Below are 18,054 nucleotides of genomic sequence, written 5' to 3'. Positions count from 1 at the left end.
TTTAAAAAATTTTTTATTGATTTATTTATCTGGATATCCTGGGTGTTTTTGTGCAGGCTTTTCTTGTGGCAAGTGGGGGCTACTCTCTAGTTGCGGTGCACGGGCTTCTCATTTCTGTGACTTCTCTTGCTGCAGAGCTCAGGCTTCAGCAGTTATGACACGAGGGCTCAGTAGTCGGTTCCCGGGCTCTAGAGCACAGGCTCAGTTGTGGTGCATGGGCTTAGTTGCTCTGCCGTATGTGGCACCTTCCCAGATCAGGGATGGAACCCACCTCTTCTGCTTTGGTGGGCAGATACTTTACACTGAGCCCCCAGGGAAGCCCTGTGCATTCTTTATTTCGTCTTTTTTAAGTTTCTATTTTTGTTTTTTAATATACATAATATTTCAGGAAAGTGTACACATATATTACTTATACATGGATAAATTAATGTAAATGAAGGTGCTCAAAAGCTTTTTACTGATGGTTGTACACAATTTTTCAAAAAAATGTTTAGAGACTGCTGCCCTAAAGGATGTTTTGGCTTTCAGCTAGATGGAGGAATAAAGATAGACTTAAACAATATGTTGATTCACATTTGAGACCTAGCCCCCAGAGAAAAATGAGGTTTGCAAAGATTTATTTTTCAATATAAATCCATCATACCAGAATTCAGATCTCTAGAGTTGAAACTGTCCTCCCACAGTGAATGAGAGTAAACCTCCTGTGGCTGGCCCTGCTTGGGATCCTAAGCCTTTTGTCCCTCTTTTTCACTAATCAGGCAATTAGGCCTGCAATGATAGATTCGCCATTGCCCTAACCTGAAAGATCTACCCTGAATTTTTTTTTAATATTTATTTTTTGGGTGCACCAGGTCTTAGTAGCAGCATGTGGCATCTAGTTCCCTGACCAGGGATTGAACCTCAACCCCCTGCATTGGGAGCTCAGAGTCTTAGCCACTGGACCACCAGGAAAGTTCCAGCATCTACTCTGACTTTGAACTTACGGATTTAAAATGCTCGAGAACTATGCTCTTAGCTAAAGTTATCAGCTTGCCCTCATCTCTAGTCTAACTTCAGGCCGCTTTTCCCATTCTGAGACCTGAGCTTGTGTTTTGATCCTGAGACCCATTGCAGTCAACACTCTGGTTCTGGTCGTTGAATCGAATCTTGTACCCTGTGTTTAAGTCTAAATCCGAAAACCCACCTACTACTCTGTCCTACAAAGGTTGGAACCGCAAAGGCCTCACCAGTCTCCAGGCAAATGATTAGGGCCTGGGTACTTGCTGACTTAGGTTTCAATGTTTTGGATTTTTGGAATGTTTTACATGTAAGTGACAAAATAAAGCTGTGTGTAACTATCTCCAAGTATTCTCGTAACTGGTTTTTAGTACCGGTAATCAGAAGGACTGTTCTTGATCAGCATTTGAAGGTTCTCTTTAAACGAAGCTCAGCTTTCGAAGAATATAAAGCTGCTGGCCAGCACCAGTTCCTTTCTAATTTAAAGCAAAATCAAAGAGTATACAATCTCCAAGTGTATACAATCTGGAGACCATAGATAGCAATTTGCTAAGCCCCCTTGGAGAACTGGGTGCTGCTTACAATGGTGAGGAATTTACCATGGTCAGCCCACTCCCTGAAGCTTATTTGCACACTTGCAGATAAGCTCTCTGCTTCTCTATCTCCAATCCTTCTTAGGTTGATGCTTATAAAATGCATCTATGAATTTAATTAGCTCCGATTTCCATTAGTAATGTCTTTTTCTGCTTTCCAACTATGTTCACTTTTCATATGCTCTCCAGATTGAAAAAAGAAAAATTAACTGTAGGAAATAGGCCCATGAGTTACCATAAAGTGTTCTGAGGAGAATTTAGATCTGTCTCACTTGTATGTCAGTGTTCTTTTTTAACTTCTTCGTCGACCTGAGCACATGCCCATTCATTAGATTTCATGGCTGACTAAGAGAACTGGATTTTATTCCGGTTCAGGCGGGGTCTTGTTGGTTTAGATCCATTATACCTTAACTAATTACACCTATCAGAGAGGCAGGTTTGATCACTGATGACCTAATAGCCAAACAACTCCTGGAGGTGTACCTAGGAGTTACTACACCTTGCAGAGTTACTTCATTTTTCAGTTACTTCATATCTTAACATTGTTACAGTAATCTACCTCACAGGATGACTGGGAGTAAAGACTGTTAAAATTATTACAAACCATTCTTATTTCCCAGATGTCATAATAGCTAAAACACAACACATCAAGTTCTCCAGATTTTTTGTAAGAATTTTTCATATGAATATTTGTGCATCTGACTATACAGGGTGAGAGTCCTTTTTAACGTCTAACTTAAATTTTTCTTCAATAGTCCATCAGCCTTGCTGTCTCAAACTAAGATCATGGCATCAGGTCCCATCACTTCATGGCAGATAGATGGGGAAACAGTGGAAACAGTGGCTGACTTCATTTTTCTGGGCTCCAAAATCACTGCAGATGGTGATTGCAGCCATGAAATTAAAAGACACTTACTCCTTGGAAGGAAAGTTATGACCAACCTGGACAGCATATTAAAAAGCAGAGACATTACTTTGTCCACAAAGGTCCATCTAGTCAAGGCTATGTTTTTTCCAGTGGTCATGTATGGATGTGAGAGTTGGACTGTGAAGAAGGCTGAGTGCTGAAGAATTGATGCTTTTGAACTGTGGTGTTGGAGAAGGCTCTTGAGAGTCCCTTGGACTGCAAGGAGATCCAACCAGTCCATCCTAAAGGAGATCAGTCCTGGGTGTTCATTGGAAGGACTGATGCTGAAGCTGAAACTCCAATACTTTGGCCACCTGATGCAAAGAGCTGACTCATTGGAAAAGACCCTGATGCTGGGAAAGATTGAGGGCGGGAGGAGAAGGGGACAACAGAAGATGAGATGGTTGGATGGCATCACCAACTTGATGGACATGGGTTTGGGTGGACTCCAGGAGTTGGTGATGGACGGGGAGGCCTGGCGTGTTTCGGTTCATGGGGCCGCAAAGAGTTGGACTTGACTGAGCGACTGAACTGAACTAAACTTGCTGTCTCTAGGGGCTCTCACCATCACTAAGACTAGACCTTTCAGCAGATGGAGGCTAACTGTGACTCTCTCCAAATTTTACCCAATAATAAGTAGCATTCAGATAAGAAAGAGGTCCTTTAAAAGAAACAATGTTTGATATTTTATTTATTAATAGCACCTCACCTTTCAGAGTGTAAACCATATACTGACTCTGAGTTTTTATGAATTGCCTTCAGTGAGCAGTAAAACTCCTAAGGAAGCAAATGGAAAGATTTGAAGTTCTGAGATGAAAAAGCAGAGCAAAACCAATTCAGGAGGGAAAAACATTCTCTGATACCTGGAGTTGAATTACCTGGCAGCTTGCATTCTAGCTGTGGAAACCAGGGGAAGGTATATGAGTCCTCCGATCTTCATTCCCTTGTCTGTAAGATGGATGTATGTGTTAGGTTAATCTGCTGTAGCAAAGAGACTTAAAAATGCATCCCCCTAAAGAATCTAGAAGCTCATTTCTAGCACATGTAATAATTTCTGAGTGAATAATCAGGTTGGCTGGGCAGTTCTGCTGCTGAACAATCACTTAAGGATCCAATATCACCTTGAAATCCCACATGTAACCCCATAAAAGTGTCTGCAAAAATCCATTCTTCATTCTTCTGGGGCATGTGGCTGCCCACTTATGCTTTGCCCCCTACTTTGTGACATGAAGTGGCGAGGGATTTCAGAATGCATCTTGAAAACATAAACCGTGAGGCAAAATGTGATGAATTTGATTTGTTGAATCGCTCAGTTGTGTCCAACTCTTTTGTGGCCCCATGGACTGTAGCCTGCCCAGGTTTCTCTGTGGGATTTCCTGGGCACCAATACTGGAGTGGGTAGCCATTCCCTTCTCCAGGGGATCTTCCCCACCCAGGGATCAAACCTGGGTCTCCTGCATTGGCAGGAGGATTCTATACCACTGAGCCACCTAAAAATTAAACATTATTGTACTCATGCTATAAGAAACCCAGGTCCTATGGAGGGACCATGGTAGATGCTCTGATTGACAGACTCAGCTGGGCTCTGACTTAAGACTCAGCAGAAACTGCCATCGTCCCATCCCAGATGGAGAAATGGAAGTGAAGAGGCCATCGTGAAGTGGCTCCTCCAGCCCCAGTGACTCAGCTAATGCTACAGAGATACATACTAACCACTCAGCTGAGCCCTTCCTGAATTCCTGACCTGCAAAATGCAAGAAAGACAAAAAGGTGATTAAGCCAAAGTACTGGAAGAGAATTGAAGACAAAACCTGAGTCAAAAACATAGATCTGAGACTAACAAGCATACACATGGTGATCAAAAGCCCTGGAAATAGAAAATATCCCTAAAAATGGAGAGTAATAACAAGTAGGAGTCAGTGCTAACCCTTGTGTGTGGTCTGAGGAGGAGGAATCGACAGAGGAGACTGGAGAGAAAAGAATAAGGAAGAGGACATAGAAAACAATTTTGCTTTGTCAGCTTGTTGAGTAGCTCCATCGTTGTCGGAGTCTTTGCGACCCCACGGACTGCAGCACGTCAGCCTTCCCTGTCCCTCACCATCTCCCAGAGTTCGCCCAAACTCATGTCCGTTTTTACTATTTAACTCTCAAAGGGTTACCTGAAACTCTGTAAGTGAACTCAGAGCAACACATTCATTCAGATAATACACCTGTAGAACCCATATGAGGCAGGGGAGAGAGAATAACTGCTTCCCTATTGAATAACTAACCGGAAGGAAGAAGTTGCCTATGGATGAAGATACACAACTCTTTCAGAGGAGGAGAAAGAGGTCAGAGGAGTTCACACCCCTTTCTGTTAGTTCATAGAGAGCCACAGGGAGCCTTGGTGAAGTGCTTGCAGAGCAGTGTTACTCAAAGTGTGGTTCTCCCAGTGGCAGAACTGCTACCAGCCCACCCAAGATAGCTCTAGAAATGGACAAGAAGCATTTAGAAACTTGTCGGGCTTTAGTATTGCTGTGAAATGCAAATGTTTGGTCACCAGACTCTTCTTACTGAGCAGGGCGTGGCCCAGTTGGGATGTTGTCAAACTCCTTTTGCGAGTGGGATTCCAGCGTGAGCTGGCGGCTGGTTTGTGGGGTAGGTCCCCATTTGTTGTCGTCGTTTAGTTGCTCAGTTGTGTCCAACTCTTTTGTGACACCACAGACTGTAGCCCACCAGGCTCCCCTGTCCGTGGGATTCTCCAGGCAAGAATACTGCAGTGGGTTGCCATTTCCTCCTCCAGGGGGTCTTCCTGACCCAGGGCTCAAACCCACGTCTCCTGCATTGGCAGGCGGATTCTTTACCACTGAGCCACCTGGGAAGCCCGGTCAACTTAATTAACAGAAAAGAAACAAATACATTTGTCATGTTAAACATGGATACAATGGTATTCATTGAAAGTATGCATTTAATAACTGATATTTAGGGACAAAATTAAGTAATGGAAGGAATTCTTGGGGAGACAGAATTGAGAACCTCCCCTAGTTCAACCTCTCCTTAAAGTGGTATCATTACCTTGAAGTGATACTATTCATTGAAAGGTTAATTTGTGTCCTATTTTCCTTGGATTCTAACCTTCTCTTTTGATTCTAGAAGATGGCTGGGGCCTTATATTCTTGTATTCCGAGACCCAAAGCACAGGTGTCTTAGACACAACTCCTCTAAAACCACTACCTTCCTGGCATTTGCTCTTAAAAGCCTAAAGTATCTTCCTGGAGAGGGAGGAGAGGAGCGAATGCCTTTGTGGAAGTAAGTAGTAGAAGCTGTGCTAATAGGGTGGGGAGAAGGCTTCTCCTGAGCCTGGAAAGTGGATGGGGTGCAGTAATGATGACCTGAACCTCCATCCTTTGCAGCATCACGAGGGGGTGACCAGGCTTTCAAAGGGTGGGAACAGCAACGTTGGGTGGGCACCCTACATGGCGGCTCCCATACCCAGCCAGCACCCTCTGCTGGTTTGGCTGAGAAGGAGCAGAATGACCCGTCTTCAAAAGGCTTGGACAAAGGACAGACCACCAATGCAACTCTTGGACTAAAGACAGAAGGCCCTTTCTCCGGTGTTGGTTGGGGAGAGAGGAGCCTATTAACAAGACTGAGACTAAATTTCCTCCCTCCCAGATACGGTCAAGGTCAGAGTAAACTTGGCTTTAGAAAAACAGAAGATTAGTATCTAGTGCACCCCAGGTTATGGAGTCAATTGGTATCTGTTTCTTCATCATTATACAGATGATCGCACTAAGCTTTGAGATTAGTGATTTAACGATTTCTCCAAGGTCAGGTAATGGCAAGGCTGTTGGATTTTTCTATCGCATGCTACCTTATTGTATCTGCTTAAGAATAAGAGAAAACAGATCCAATCACAAAGCCATTTAGTAGTAATAGTGATACCAACAATACCACTGTGCTGGGAGTTGACATTTATCATTTAATGTAATTCTCATAACCCTAGGATATCATTATGATTCCACCTTATAAAAAATGGAAGCTTGGGGACTTTAGCTTATAGGCTATACATCTTGGAAAGGTTGGACCAGGGTTTAAACCAGGCAGTCTGATTCCAGGGCCTGCCCACCTAACCCCCACAATATTCCTGCAGCCGACCCACAAAACCAGGCTTCCAGGAATGAGGGCAAAAGACTTGCCATCTGTTTTCTATTCAACCAACCTGATTTATCTTAGGCTCAAGGCATTGAGAATGCACTAATATGAAATCCTATGTTAGTCGTCTGTTTCAATTAGGGGGAAAGGGGAGCTTTGTACCAGTGATGCCCTTTATTTTTAATGTGGAATTCTTTTAGCCTCGCAGTGAACTGTGCCCAGACCCCAGTTCTGCCATTTCACTCTTTCCCTCCAGAAAGTTTTCCGGCCGAGTGGGGATTTAAGCAACTGCAAACCTCCAAGAGAGTCACACAGCTGAGGCACTCTGCAAATAGAACCATATTATTTTACTGTAGGTTTGGCAAATGCTCTCAGAGTCAATATATTCCTTGTCTGGTTTCCAGCAGCAATGCTTTTTGCCAGTGGGTCACCTACGTGCCTCCAGTCTACCTTTGAGTAAGAAATAAAATTCTTCGAACAAACTGGCTTTGATTTTTCTCCTTCTCTCAGAAATCTAATTCCTCACGACCACATCACTGAGCAATTCCACATGGTTGTAATTAAGACCACATTTCCCATGCTTGGCTTTCTGGTCTCTGATAAAATGGCATGAATGGAGTATTCAGGTTCGAAACTCCCTGGACACACGGCCCATTTTTCTGCTGGCCTCTCGTGTTGCCGCTCTTTCGGGTTAGGAGATGCTGTGAGCTGAATGTTTGTGTCCCTGCCAATTCCTCTGTTGAGATCCTAGTCCCCCAGTGTGAGGGTGTTAGGAGGTGGGCCTTTGGGAGGTGATGGGGTCATGAGGGCGCCACCCTGACAAATGGAATTAGTGCCCTTATAAGAAAAGACCCCAGAGAGTTATCTCCTTCTCTTTCTGCCAAGCAAGGACCCTGGAGAAAGCAGTCATCTGCAACTCGCAAGCAAGTCTTCACTGGAACCCAACCATGCTTGGCACCCTGACCCCAAAACTGTAAGAAATAAAACCACTCAGCCCAGACTCACACTTATGCAAAACGCTATGAATATTTTATATTTCTAATTTTATGAGACAATAAAAATACATGTTAAGTAAGAGGAGCTAATTCCCTTCCACTGTGACCTGCATTTGTACCTTGCATTGCCCACGTGGTTTCTTCATCTAGAAAAGTGAAGTCTGGTGCCCTCTTGTGGCCTTTCATTTTGTTGTGCTAGGAAATTTTTATTCCACTAAATCGGCAATGGCACCCCACTCCAGTACTCTTGCCTGGAAAATCCCATGGACGGAGGAGCCTGGTAGGCTGCAGTCCATGGGGTCGCTAAGAGTCGGACACGACTGATCGACTTCACTTTCAGTTTTCACTTTCATGCATTGGAGAAGGAAACGGCAACCCACTCCAGTGTTCTTGCCTGGAGAATCCCAGGGACGGGGGAGCCTGGTGGGCTGCCGTCTATGGGGTCGCACAGAGTCGGACATGACTGAAGCGACTTAGCAATAGCAACAGCAAATCACATCTGGCGTCTCTCTGGAGGAAGATGGCTTCCTTGAGCAAAAATCATTGCTTCTACTGCTAGCCATGTCTCTCAACAACTTCAGATTGGAATATGCCACCCACCAAAGATGTAGTAATACTGGTTGGGACTTTTCTGTTAGTAGCCAAGGGCTCCAAAATCACTGCAGATGGTGACTGCAGCCATGAAATTCAAAGACGCTTGCTCCTTGGAAGAAAAGCTGTAACCAACCTAGACAGCATATTAAAAAGCAGAGATATTACTTTGCCAACAAAGGTCTGTCTAGTCAAGGTTTTTGACTAGATGATTTTTCCAGCAGTCATGTATGGATGTGAGAGTTGGACTATGAAGAAATCTGAGCACTGAAGAATTGATGCTTTTTAACTGTGGTGTTGGAGAAGACTCTTGAGAGTCCCTTGGACTGCAAGGAGATCCAACCAGTCCATCCTAAAGGAGAACAGTCCTGGGTGTTCATTGGAAGGACTGATGCTGAAGCTGAAGCTCCAATATTTTGGCCACCTGATGCAAAGAGCTGACTCATTTGAAAAGGCCCTGATGCTGGGAAAGATTGAGGGCAGGAGGAGAAGGGGACAACAGAGGATGAGATGGTTGGATGGCATCATTGGCTCAATGGACATGAGTTTGAGTAAACTCTGGGAGATGCTGAAGGACAGGGAAGCATGGTGTGCTGCAGTCTATGGGGTTGCAAAGAGTTAGACATGACTGAGTGACTGAACAGACAACAACAGCTAGAGCAGATACTTTGAGGTCCTAGGGAGTTTCTTTTCTTTTTTTTTTTTAGTTCTACCAGTTTATTGCTACCAACCCTCATCCTCCACCCTCATGCACACATGCTCAGTCATATAACCCCATGGACTGTAGCCTGCCAGGTTCCTCTGTCCATGGATTTTTCCAGGCAAGAATACTGGAGTGGGTTGCCATTTCCTTCTCCAAGGGAGTTTCTTTAAAAAAAGAGAATGTACTAGTAGGGAGAGACCAGTTGGCTAGGTGGCGGTGGTCAGGCACTCTCACCCCACTCCACTCACGTCCTACAGCTGGGGTCATTTGGGGCACTGTGCACACGCATCCTGGTGTGGTCCCCTGTAAGCACCACCAGAAAATCTCCTGTAGGAGGTCAAGTCTTGTAGTTGTTGTTAACCATTAGAGAGTAAAGCATCTCTGTCTTGCTATGGTAAATAAAGAATGTCTGCAGTTCCTACAGCTCCTCGCATCTTCTTCCAACTTCCCCTGCTCTCGCCTTGCCTGCCCTGGGTTCAGCGAACAGCGGAGATACAGTGAGACACAGTGAGACAGTACTTAAATGAGATGATTCCAAAATTCTGACAGGTCAAGCCCAGGTATCATACGAGGACCATCATGATCCAACCCACGTCTTGCTTCCAGTCTGTCCCCATCCTCGTGCCTCTCGACCCTCAGAAAACCAGCGGCTCATCTTGCAAGACCACTAAAGTGCCATTTCCTTGTTAAAACATTTTCTAGGTGAAAAACAAGTGTCTATTTTTTCCTTGGTGCTCCACCCCCTCCGACCTTCAGTGATGGCCAGCAACTACTGTGCTGCTTTGTGCTATGTTTATCTGAGTCCTTTTTTTTTTTTTTTAATGTTTATTTTTATTTTATTTTTTTTTCCAACTACAATTTTATTTTATTTTTAAACTTTACAAAATTGTATTAGTTTTGCCAAATATCAAAATGAATCCACCACAGGTATACGTGTGTTCCCCATCCTGAACCTTCCTCCCTCCTCCCTCCCCATACCATCCCTCTGGGTCGTCCCAGTGCACTAGCCCCAAGCATCCAGTATCCTGCATTGAACCTGGACTGGCAACTCGTTTCATACATGATATTTTACATGTTTCAATGCCATTCTCCCAAATCTTCCCACCTTCTCCCTCTCCCACAGAGTCCATAAGACTGTTCTATACATCAGTGTCTCTTTTGCTGTCTCGTACACAGGGTTATTGTTACCATCTTTCTAAATTCCATATATATGCATTAGTATACTGTGTTGGTGTTTTTCTTTCTGGCTTACTTCACTCTGTATAATAGGCTCCAGTTTCATCCACCTCATTAGAACTGATTCAAATGTATTCTTTTTAATGGCTGAGTAATACTCCATTGTGTATATGTACCACAGCTTTCTTATCCATTCATCTGCTGATGGACATCTAGGTTGCTTCCATGTCCTAGCTATTATAAACAGTGCTGCAATGAACATTGGGGTACATGTATCTGTTTCCCTTCTGGTTTCCTCAGTGTGTATGCCCAGCAGTGGGATTGCTGGATCATAAGGCAGTTTTTTAAGGAATCTCCACACTGTTCTCCATAGTGGCTGTACTAGTTTGCATTCCCACCAACAGTGTAAGAGGGTTCCCTTTTCTCCACATCCTCTCCAGCATTTATTACTTGTAGACTTTTGGATCGCAGCCATTCTGACTGGTGTGAAACGGTACCTCATCTGAGTCCTTCTTTAAGGGTTGTTGTCCTTCAGTGCAGACTTTATGTCTTGAGATGAGGCATCTGCTCATGCCCATTTACCCAGTGTTTAGCACAGAGATGCAATTAATGTTGATTAAATTACTGTAAATTGAAGATCAAGGCAGTAAGTTGCAAAAAACAGGCAAAAACTAATAGTTGTCCTGGTGTGGTGTGTGCAATTCAATTGTGTCCAACTCTTTGCAACCCTATAGACTGGCGCTGACCAAGCTCCTCTGTCCATGGGAGTCCCCAGGCAAGAATCCTGGAGGGAGTTGCCATTCCCTTCTCCAGGGGATCTTTCTGACCCAGAGATCAAACCCATGTCTCGGGTCTTCAACATCGGCAGGCTGATTCTTTACCACTCTGCCACCTGGGCTTCTCTGTATTTGTCTCCAAGGGCTCTCCAGTGCCCCTTCCTTTTGATCTCACTAACCCAGCTGTTGGTACAGAGACTCTAAAGGCAGCATCACTTGCTGGCAGATCCCCTTGGCCTCACAAGCGAGGAAAATGTCCATTTCCCATCGCCTCTCTCTGCACTTTGGAAAGCATTGAGTCAAGCCAAACTCTTGAGGCAAATAAAGGTTAAAGAGAGCTAGTAAGCACTGCATTTTTCCTGTAATACTAATATGTGAGGAGGGCAGGACTTGAAGCACTGGTAAAGAAGACAGGCTCAGAGGTTATGCTTGACCTAGGTCGTGTGGCTTTTGAGTGATGGAGCCAGGACCGGAACGTGGGCCCTCCAATGCCCAATTCCCCACTCAATTCGCTGTGTTGTGCAGGGCCTCCTCCTGGCGGGGGGCTCTACTACTGATCTGGACGTTTCGACTGTCTGTGTACCACAGACACACAATAGCTCAGTAAACATTAAGAGACTGTTAGATACCACAGGCAACTCTCACTGCCCAGGCAGCCGCACCCCCAACTAAAGTAAACGAAACAGCCCCACCAAGGAAAAGCACATTCCCAGAGGATCAGCAGAATACCAGGAATATGATGGAGGAATCTGGGCTCCCTGGGCCTGCATTTGGATCTGTGCTTTGCCATTTACCTGTTTGTGGGCCTTGGCAATTGATTCTTCTCTGCCTTCACTTCTTCATACATAAAATAAATTAAAAACTGTGTGTGTGGAGAGAGTTCGGTGAGTTCTGGTATGTAGTCAAATATTTGATCAATTTTAGCTATTACTGCTATTATTTAAAGAATTGTTTCAGTTTTCCAGACCTTCGACATTGCTGAAACTCACTGCGCAATTTAAAATGTTTCTTTGTATTGGCTATAGTCTTTGATGGGTGATTTCTTTAAAGAAAGCATATTTGAGCACACAGGCATGCACACACACACACACAGTTATTTTACCTCCTGTGCTATATACAGCAGAGGACCATCTGGTCCCTCTCTGTCTCTCTTTTGATTTCAAAGTTAAGAAACAGTTTCAATACCATCATTTCATGTAGGGTAAGCCCTTCTGTACTCTTCCGTCCGTCCTGTTTCCAAGGTTCAGGAGCTTAAGGTAAGACACTCTTTAAAGAACCGGCTAAGACTCTTGTCAATACAGAAAAAGGAAGCCCTGCCTATTTGCCTCCCAGAGGCAGCTGTTCTCTATTCAGATTCACCCCCAAAGGGAAGTTGGGTCTTGGGGCGTTATTTGATTATTTTTATTTCCCTGCAAATGGCTCCATCGCTGTGACCTGTCTTCTCCTTTAATACTGGTTCATGATACAAATGGCCCTTGATGAATCAGAGAACTAATACTGCCTTCCAGCCAGCTGACTTCTGCATCCAAAAACGCCCGCTAGCAATCACAGCTCCCTGACCTCCCGGAGCCTCCCTTTCACTGTTGGATGGAGCAGATCTCCTTCATCTTAACACACGCAATCTCCCATCAGACATTGGTTCCATCAGGCAGTGTGCGTTTTCGCCCCAGAAAGTAAAAAGAATGTCTCTCTCCCAGAGCACGGGATTAAATCTTTTATCTGGAAGAAGTCAACAAATGGATTTGCGGTGAGATCTTTGAACTAAGTCTTAAGAACATCTACCCTTAAGACACCACTTGAAAGTGGAATGCCACCGAAAGTTTCCTAGAAAAAAATGAAAAATGAAGTGTGGGACTAAACAGACTTGACTGTTACCCATGACAACCTTGAATTTAATAAAACAGAGGAATCTCAAAACAGGCGCCTGTCAGTACCTAAGCACGTAACTCCTATAAGGAGCCCTCGAGCTGCGACCCGAGTGTGTAGACAGAAACTTGGGCTGATATTTCCTGACTTTGCACTCCAGTATCCTGGTTAAACTGCAGCCCCACAATCTGGTAGACTTCTTCTCTTAAATTCAAACCACATGTACTGACTTATTAAATAAGCATTTGTCATAACATATCCGGGTAACTATTGGGCAAACGAGAAGGTTGGCAGCAGATCTCCTGAAAGTTACTCCATCGTCTGGTAATGTAGGGTGGCTTTTGAAAGCACGGCCATTTGCCATTTCTTGAAATCCTCGATGTGAGCAGCTGCAGGGTGGATGAAGACTGAAAAAGTTGCTTTTCTCTTCCTGGGTGGGTGAAGAGGAAGGTGTGGAGGTCCAGGCAGGGCTGTGTCTGTGCTGTCTCTAAGAAAGATGGAGCCCAGCCAGGCCCCATGCTCTGCACCAGATTTACTGGAGCGATGGGTGAAAACCCAGAAAGCTCATCCAGGCAAGTGTGCTGAAACTCCTGCCCTCTGCAGCTCTGAGAAGTATGTTGGAAGGCTGTTAGATTAGTTGGGAGCCTGTTCTTGACTCTTAGTAACTTGTTTTGTTGTTGTTCAGTCGCTACGTCATGTCCGACTCTGCGACTCCATGAACTGCAGCACGCCAGGCTCCTCTGTCCTTCACTGTCTCCCAGAGCTTGCTCAGATTCATGTCCATTGAGTTGGTGATGCTATCTAACCATCTCATCCTCTGCCACCCTCTTCTCCTTTCGCCTTCAATCTTTCCCAGCATCAGGGTCTTGTCTTCACATCAGGTGGCCAGAGTATTGGAGTTTCAGCTTCAGCATCAGTCCTTACAATGAATATTCAGGGTTGATTTCCTTTAGGATTGACTGGTTTGATCTCCTTGCAGTCCACAGAACTCTCAAAGAATCTTCCCCAGCACGACAGTTTAAAAGCATCAGTACTTTGGCACTCAACCTTCTTCATAGACCAATTTCATATCCGTACATGACTATGGGAAAAACCATAGCTTTAACTATATGGACCTTTGCTGACAAAGTGATGCCTCTGCTTTTTAATACCCTGTCTAGTTTGTCATAGCTTTCCTTCCAAGGAACAAGCGTCTTTTAATTTCATTGTCCACAGTGATTATGGAGCCCAAGAAAAGAAAATCTGTCACTGCTTCCGCTTTTTACCCTTCTGTTTGCCATGAAGTGATGGAACCGGATGCCATGATCTTAGCTTTTTTTTAAATTTAATGTAGTCATTTACACATGATGAAAAATACCAAGTATCCCCTAAACACACTCACCCACATCCTCCTTGCTGATGTACAGCAGCCAGAAAATACAAAAGTGTTTATTGAGTCATTTGGATTTGCAGGTTTGTTGGAAGTTCCACTGCTTCTCTGTGATTATTGTGGCTGCTCAAGATGATGGCAGAAAAATAGGCCTATATGTTGAAAGTCAGCAGGCCAGACCCTAGTCTCATCTCTACAGCTACTGTGGTAGCCTCTTCCTGCATGTGTGGGATGGCAGGAAGTGATCAGGGGAGCCTGGAAAGGGAAGCATTTGGAAAAGAATAGCATTGTCAGATTCCCCAGATACTCTGGATAAGTCAGTATAGGACCAACTTATCTAGATAAGTCGGTATAGGACTGATAAGTACATGGGGCTTTTAGAAACAACTTTATTGAAGTACTGACCTGGAGTAAGACATACATATTTAAAGCACATAGTTTAAAAGTTTTCCTGTATTTATCAAAATTCTGGTGGTACAGGACTATCAGTCCTAATTTCATTTATTATTCAACTTTTACATTATGTACATCTGTCATCTTCTAGGCCAGTGATTTTCAAATGGGGTTTTATAAAAATATCAATATCTAAACTTGATCCCTTTCTTACTGAATCTCTTTTCTTGATATTCTTGGTATAATTCCTGATACATTAGGTCTCAGGATTATTATGTTATATCTCAAGACTTTTTTCATCTAGAAAGAGTTATTCATATTTATAAAACAGATGAAGGAATCGCTCTTCTCTTTGAGAACAGACTTAATCATCCTCTGTAGAACTATTCTTGTTTAGAAACCGTTTTGGAATACAGGCATAGTTCACTTTATTGTGTATCACAGATATTGTGGTTTTTATAAATTAATGACTTTGGTAATTGATGATTTGTGTTGTCAGATAATAGTTAGCATTTTTAGTAATGAAATATTTTTAATTAAGAAAAAAATAAAGCTTATAGATGGTTCTCACATATGTATAAACCCTAAAACCCTCACCTCAATGAAGCTAATGAGCACATCCATCACCCCCCAGATTTCCCTCTGCTTCTTTGTAACCCCTCCTCCCCACCCTCTCCTATCTGCCCTCCATAGAGAGCCACTGTGAGCTAGTTTAGATTTTCTAGAGTTTTATATAGATGAAATCATACAGTTTTATATAAATAAAATCGTAACTCTTTTTTAAATCTGGTTCCTTATTTTGAGAGTTGGCCTAATTATTTTGAGACTGAGACTCATCCTTGTCGAAGCATCTATCAGATAGCTCTCTGCCTTTCTCCAGCACTTGCTCTCTCCCCCGCCTTCTGGTCCTGTCTCTCTTTCTTTTTGCTGACTGGTCTTCCATTGTAGACATACCATGGATATATAGATATATCTTTGGTGCTTTTTAAATGTTTTTTTTAATGTTTATATCCCAGTTTGTTTTTATTTATTTTTGTTTTGCCACGCTGCACCACGTGCAGAATCTTAGCTCCCTAACCAGGGATTGAACCTGGGCCTCTGGAGCGGAAGCTTGGCATCCTAACCACTGGATTGCCAGGAAAGTCCCTATCTCTGCTGAGCCATCCTCCTGTTAGTGGACACTTGAGTTGTTTCCAGTTTGCAGTTAATACAAATAAAGCTGTTTTGAATATTCACATTGATGTTTTTGTGTGAACACATGTTTCTTTTCTCTTGGATAAATACTTAGGCTGGCTTATATGGGTATGTGTATATTTAACTTTTTCAGAAACTGCTAAACTGTTTTACCAACCGATTGTACCATTTTTCCTTCCCACCAGCAGTGTCTGAGAATTCCAGTTCCTTCACATCCTTGCCAGCACTTCGTAAAACAGGCTTTTTAACTTCCAGCCCTTATTATATGTGTTCTTCATGAACTCTGATGATCAAATGTTCTGATAACCTTTAGAAAACATCTGTGTTTTAACTGTGGACGCATAAACGAGACAACAGAGGGAGGAGACAAGGAATAGAGGCTGTTTTCAGAGACTTTTGGTTATAAGGGCATGCTCCAAGTCCATGCGAAAGTCCTGGATATACTCAAAATAGGTCCCATCTCCATCTGCATTACAACAGTTTAAAGTTTATTATTTGCCCAGTTCACAGTATGGTAGTTAGGTAGGGACTTAGAGGGTAAAATACCTCTTTTTTAATTTTACCAAATCATAAGGCCACATTGCTTCTTGAACAGTATCTAAGTATGAAGGTTGGATAAAAAAAATCAGCTGAAGTTCCTCACAGTCCTTTCAGCAAGCTATAAATACATCCCGTGTGTCCTCATCCTTTTCAATAGGGCACACCCACACCGATGACAAACACGGAGGCTGGACAGGAGAGACGAGACAGAGCGAGAAACAGAGAGGGTGACCGACCATCTGTCCCAGTTTGTGGGGACTGACCCAGTTTTAGCACAGAACGTCTTGAGTCTGCGAGTGCGTGTGCCACTTTGGTCAGAGCGGAAGCAAGAATCAGATCAGTAAAGCCTGAGGGCTTGGGTGGAGGAAAGGCGATGTCAGACAACCTCAGACTGGCTTAGGGAATGCTTCTCATTGCTCCCTAGAAAGGGGAAGTGTCGCTTTCATAGATCACCAGTGAGCTATGTGTGGAAGAGCTGACTAATGAACTCCAGCTCTGCTTGTTCCTCAAGTCAGATGAATGATTTTCCTGACTATTTAAACTGTGTGCCCTCCCTTTGGGCCAACCACATATAACTCACATTTCTTAAATGTGTATGTCACTCTATTTCCTTGTACCTACAAGCAGCTTTGTGAGGAGAAAAAAAATCGTATAGAACTGTGAGATAAGGGGGTAATGTTTGAGTGGAGACAGGAGTAGAACTACCCTTACGGGTTAAATGGAATCAGAATGGGCACGATTCCACAGCTGCTACTTCGTTGGGCATCAGCTGTTTTCTTTTCGGCTTCTCCATACCTTAGGGTGAATGGTTACATAGTTAGGAGACACAATTATAGCTCCACCTATAAACTATAGAGACGGAGAAGGCAATGGCACCCCACTCCAGTACTCTTGCCTGGAAAATCCCATGGACGGAGGAGCGTGATAGGCTGCAGTCCATGGGGTCGCTAAGAGTTGGACACGACTGAGTGACTTCACTTTCACTTTTCACTTTCATGCATTGGAGAAGGAAATGGCAACCCACTCCAGTATTCCTGCCTGGAGAATCCCATGGACAGAGGAAGCTGGCAGGCTATAGTCCATGGGGCAACAAAGAGTCGAATACGACCGAGTGACTAAGCGCACACACACATGTAAATATACAAGCTCTTATTCTATAGACAAGAAAGAGAATTCTTCAGGCCATTTTCCTGGTAGGAAAAGTATATTGATGAGTTGGCTGATCTTGGATTAATAACCACCAACCTGGAGCAACTAAATCTCTTATGAAGAGAAGCTTTTCTCTAGGGCTTTAAAAGGGTACACACTAACACATTTTGAAGTACCCTAATTCTAGAGTATATTCGTATCACTTAAAGGATATTGAGATCATATAATTCTAGATTATAACAACTTTTTGAAAGTAGTGATGTGAGCGAGTGTTTGGTTCAAGCTGAAACTTTTGGGAAGCCTGCATGTGCAGCTATATTTATGTCACACGATTTTATCAATAGGACCCAAGTGTGTTCTCTGTTGCCATGAGTCATGAAAGCCTCGCCTCTTGTCGTTGTTCCAGACATAGCTTTCTGTATCAGTGGTGTCACCCAGAACTGACTTAAACTGAGTGTGGTCATTTTGAGGCAGAGAATGAAAAAAATAAAATGAAAAATTAAAAACCTTTTATATTGGCAATCAAGTCAGATACTTCCATTGTGGTTTGGAGAAATTGTTGCATAAATGCACCCAATGCTCCGAGCTCATTCATGCTCTGCACTGGGGCAGCGTGGGCCAGAGTGTGGTGGTTACAAAGGCCTGCATCAGCAGGTTCTATTTCTTACCCAA

This window comes from Bos taurus, chromosome 12, assembly GCF_002263795.3.
Source record: "Bos taurus isolate L1 Dominette 01449 registration number 42190680 breed Hereford chromosome 12, ARS-UCD2.0, whole genome shotgun sequence".
Lineage (NCBI taxonomy): Eukaryota > Metazoa > Chordata > Mammalia > Artiodactyla > Bovidae > Bos > Bos taurus.
Note: the sequence above shows the minus strand (reverse complement) of the source record.